Source organism: Agrilus planipennis, unplaced genomic scaffold (assembly GCF_000699045.2).
Source record: "Agrilus planipennis isolate EAB-ADULT unplaced genomic scaffold, Apla_2.0 scaffold169, whole genome shotgun sequence".
NCBI lineage: Eukaryota > Metazoa > Arthropoda > Insecta > Coleoptera > Buprestidae > Agrilus > Agrilus planipennis.
Genome location: NW_020438936.1, coordinates 597,470 through 602,591, shown reverse-complemented (window position 1 = coordinate 602,591; position 5,122 = coordinate 597,470). Strand labels below are relative to the sequence as shown.

The following is a 5,122-nucleotide window of genomic DNA, read 5'->3' as shown; positions in this document are numbered from 1 at the left end:
TTTTTTCTCTAATTTTCCGAATATATTTTTTACATATATAAAACGGTTAGTTTTTATTGGAAAGTAGTTAATGTAGGTGAAGAGTGAAGATCTATGTCTGAAGTGCTATTGCAGCTTTTCACTGAACATATTAACTTTTTATTTGATTTAACTTTAGAAGAAAACTTCGTCGACTCCATCATCAAAAAAATTTTTACTTTTTTAACGTGTTTTATTATTTTAATAAACAATTTTACAATTTGGGCGCACAGTTCCTATGTAAATTTTTCCCTCATTCGAGTTATAAATTTTGCCACCAGATGGTGTACGCCCATTTGACGGATCCCAAAACTTACCTACTGAGTAGACTGTTACCCCATAGATTCGGTTTGACAAGGCGATATCATTAATTCAGAAGGACTTTTTGGTCAAACACTAACAAAGTACAATTAATAGCGCATATATGCGTTCATCATACCGCCTGTAGTTATTTGTTGTTCTAATGTTTATGTGTTGGTAGATATTTAAATTATTTGTTTTGTTTCCTTATTTGGGTGTTTTGTAATTAAGGATAAATGGTCCTTTAAAAATTCAATAGCAATAAAGTAGAAGAATTAGGAGGGTTTGGGTTTAGTGATGTTGAGAGCCATTCTGCTCGAGTTTTAAGGTAAAAAGAAATTGTGGAATACTGCACGAAACAGATATTCTCATTAAAATAAATCGCTTACGCGAGTTCGCAACCCCGACTCGGATTTCCAATTAAAAAACCTCATTTATACTTGAGTAGAAATTACATGATGCAATTTAAAAAGTCAGAGAGGGACGGTTTTTTCGGGGAATTCCGGCCGCTACAGGCGAACGCCTTAGAGACGATTTTCGCCCGGTAATTCAATTTACCTAATAAAGTGTCACGCGCACGGATGATTTTTATGCGATTTCAGATGCTCGTGCTAAAACGTTCCTTGAATTTAATTTCGGCTTTTAATTGGATTTTTTGTTTGTATAATATTACTGCGGAGACTAACTGTCGAATTATATTCGGGTTGTTTCTCTTTTCGCGAATTAATTCGTATAGCTGTAAGCCAACTGGCTTTAATTTCTTCGCACATACCAATCTACATTACCGAAGTAATAGTGATAATAATTCATTAAGGCATGCGATTTAAAAAATATTTAAATATACTATTCATGTACATATTACCTACATTTAGGTTTCACTTCACTACACAGTATAAAACAAATTCGCTTCCCGCTATCTGTCCCCATATATGTTTAGATCTTTAAAACTACGCAACAGATTATGATGAGGTTTCTTTTTAATAGATAGAGTGATTCAAGGGAAAGGTTTATATGTATAATACATGCATAATGTAGTAGAGAAATACTGATAATTTCAGAAGTTTCTAATGTGATGTCGTAAATGAAGACACTTACATGGCAAACACTGGCTGAACCCTACGAGATATATCAAAATAAATCAAACCTTAAAGAGGTCTACGAGAATTGTCCGCGATGGTATATGTCTATCCCTTAGGAATAACCCAAAATAACTATTTTTTACCCTTTACTTTTTACGAGAAATAATGGCTTATTTACGAAGTGATTTTAAGCAATACAACATTAACCCTTATCCAATTAAGTACCTTAGATCATTGTGCATTTAATATAGATTAACACGGCCCTATATAGCATGTAATTGAAATGAATATTTTCGAAAATATTACAGATTTAAAATGCATATATTATTTTTCTCTAGCCAAAAAAAAAATTTCAATGAGGTTTTGGGGCCTCCCAAGACTCCTGGTCCCTAGCGCTTCACGTTCCTACGCTCACCGATTGCTAGGCCACTGGTTTATTTGACCAGGGTGCGCAACTGTCTGAAGCCTGTTTTGTGATATCAACTTATTTCCTATTTAATCTTTTTTTTTTTCGTTTTGTTTGTATACCTTCTCCTATATAGAAATAAGAGATGAAATTTTTTCTTCACGCACTCCATCCCGCAGATGAGTCGTTTTGTATATTTAAGATGACAATAGCAAACTATCAATACAAACATGTACAGTTACTTACCAGAGGGGCAGCTAAAGAGGTTGAAGGAAATAGCCCAACCTGCAAAAATAGATAATACTTCAACGACTTTTAAAGCTTCATATGCATTTATTATAGTTTAATATTTTAATAAATAGTTTATCTTTTGATTGATGAAAAGTGGATCGTCATTCTTTCTTTTAGAATCCTATCAATTATAAAGAAATGAAATCATTTCATTAGACTTCCACGTAATTTTGTAGTTAGGCTATTTCTTATTTGTATGTACTGTAAGAAGCTAATCTGAGGTTAATAGGAAGAAGAAGTCATCAATTTATAGAAGATTCTCGTGAACTTTCAATGTGTTCTGCTAATTAGGGGATTGCAACCGGTAGAGAATTTTATGCGAAAAATGCGTTAATGACAATAGTTTAATCTGTTTTGTAATGGTCGGAACCTATGGCGCTTAAATCTAATAAAATTCCTTTGCCAGTGCGATCATTAATTGTCTTTGTTAACATTCCACCGACTACGGCTAAAAGAGAGACAAATATGAAACGCGGCGAAGAAGTCTGATAGCAGCAAGCGTCGTCGTTGCAGAATAGGTAGGCACATACTGCCGCACTCACTAACTCCGATGCGATGCGATGCGATCCGAGGTGGCTGGCGATGGCGACGCCGGCGTTTTTGCATCCGCGACCATTTATAATAATTACAGTGCGCGTGTAGGATTCCGAAATGGGCATAATTACGAGTCGCTTTTTCATAAACATTGATAAGTGCTGCATGATCGATCGGAGTGCTACGACTTGGCATTTATTCAATCATAGATCACGATCCACCGACGAATGACCGTCATAATAGACGTCCCCGTCTTCGACCAGCTGGGTTCACATTCTAACAACAAATAGTTGGTCGCTGGCGTAGTTACAAGTTTGCCTGTGATCGCNTGGGTAGAAAAGGTTAGAAATGAAGAGGTATTAGAAAGAATAGGAGAACAGAGGACTCTATGGAAGTCAATAAAAAATAGGCGAGATAGGTTGGTAGGACACCTTCTTAGGCATGAAGTTCTAGTCAGAGACATATTAGAGGCAAAAACAGGAGTTAGGAGGGGTAGAGGTAGACCTAGATTAGATTACTGTTCGCAAATTGTTAATGTTTTGGATTGTTCTAGGTTTGGCGAAATGCGAAGATTATTAGCTCAGGATAGGAAGGAGTGTAGGTGCGTGGCCAACCAGACTGACAGCCTTATGATAATGATGAAGTATGAAAAACATTAGTTCAACGCTTTGTAGAGAGAACTTTATTTTACTTTTTAAATGTGTATTAAAATTGTCTGGTAAGTAAGTTAATGTCCTTGGATATCGGTTGCGAATTGACGGTCGAAATTCCGTTCGCCTTTAATTACCCTTGTTTCTCGACCGACCTGATTCCGGGGTCGCAATTATCTACATACCGCGAAGAGGTTCGTCGACGATGCCTCGTCTTTAAACTGTGTTCGCGATTTGCATCATTTTCTCCATAAAGGAGTTTTTAATAATTAACCGTTCATTATATACGCCGCGAAAACCTTTAGGCTCATCAATAATTACTGAGATAATGCAGCCTTTAGTAACCTGATAATATTCCACATAAAATCGTGACAAAGCCCCGAGTAACAAATTAATGAAATTATGAATTATGAAAATGATCGCCGCCATCAGTGCAGTCGCCCAGGTGAACAACGACGGCAACGCGTTCCGTGCCTTTTACAGATTATTGTACCGCTTGTTGCGATGCGACTTTTTTTCTGTTAAAAAAAAAATCGAGAAACTAACTAGCGTTAAATGTCGACTCTGACGCTGATGCATGATTCACAACATGTATTAAACGATGATTATTATAGATTAATTTACCAATATTTATTTAAATGTCTGTATATTTTACAAAAGCTTTATTTATGTACCTAAATATAACACTGCCAATAATAATTTACTTTACATTAATTCACAATGAGATTAATGTAAAAAGGCGCAATAAAATTACGATGTGCATACAGAAATTTTAAATAATGTACTTAATTATAACTCCAATGTTATTTTGTTGCATTGATTACGTAATTACCTTAATATTAATGCATAACTGCATTTGTTAATAACATTTTATATTAAAATCCAAATGGCAACTTTTTATAGTGTACTTACCCACCTAGCCATAAATACTTGATTTCTTGAAGTTTTCTCAATATTACTCTCAACGTTAGATTTTCATATATATCTACAGGGTGATAGAAAATTGCTCGTATTCTTCTCGAGAGAAGAAACTAACAAATTATAGAATGATTTAACCCCTATCATTTGAGGGTCAGAAATGCGTTTCTTCAGTTTTGTTGTTACAAAAATTTAAATTTTGGGAGTTAAAAATTTAAAATAAAAATTCTCACTTTTTTTGGCATGAATTTTTCCATAGGTCTGATACCTTACTATTCGGCTAACCTTTCCTTAAAACTAAAAACCACGAAATTTACTATTAGATTTTATGTTGTGTATTAAGCTCACAATAATAAAAAAGTAAAACAAAAATTTTAAGTATATTTTCTCAAAAATGACGCATTTGCGACCCTAAGTGTACAGTCTGTAAGCATTCCAAATTAGTGATAGTTTCTTCTCTTTAGAAGAATAAGAGCAATTTCCTGTCACCCAATATACAAATGTATTTCTATTATTTACCTTAATGACAATTGTGTGTATGGTAAACACCATACTATTTAGATTATGTGGTATATTTCGAAAGTAAACCACTCAGAACTAATGCAGGCAAATATATACTTCCCAACGTTTCAGTCTGATTTGGGATTTCTTCCAGAGTAATTGTAAAATTTTTTAAGGTATAATCTTTTTACTTACAATTAGTCATATTCTGATAAGTAGCTACAATATTAAAGATATTAATATTGTATTACAATTTTTTAAAAATTACATACAGTAATACCTAGGGTTGCCACCCGTACATTACGAGGGTGGATTGATAAGTTTCCGGCCTAACCAAGAGATGACGCCACTAGGCCTACCTTGAGGTGACATTCTATAGTACCATCCTTGGATAGCTTGTAGCTATAGTTTCAGCCCGATCTCCT

General features: G+C 34.5%; 1 long non-coding RNA gene across 1 annotated transcript in view; it reads right to left on the bottom strand.

The window, feature by feature from the left end:
- LOC108739417 overlaps window positions 1–5,122 on the bottom strand; it is a 196,251-nt gene that overhangs the window by 126,482 nt on the left and 64,647 nt on the right. The window contains exon 2 of the long non-coding RNA XR_001938152.1: window positions 2,050–2,088. This is a non-coding gene — a long non-coding RNA (uncharacterized LOC108739417). The remainder of the gene's footprint in view (window positions 1–2,049; window positions 2,089–5,122) is intronic.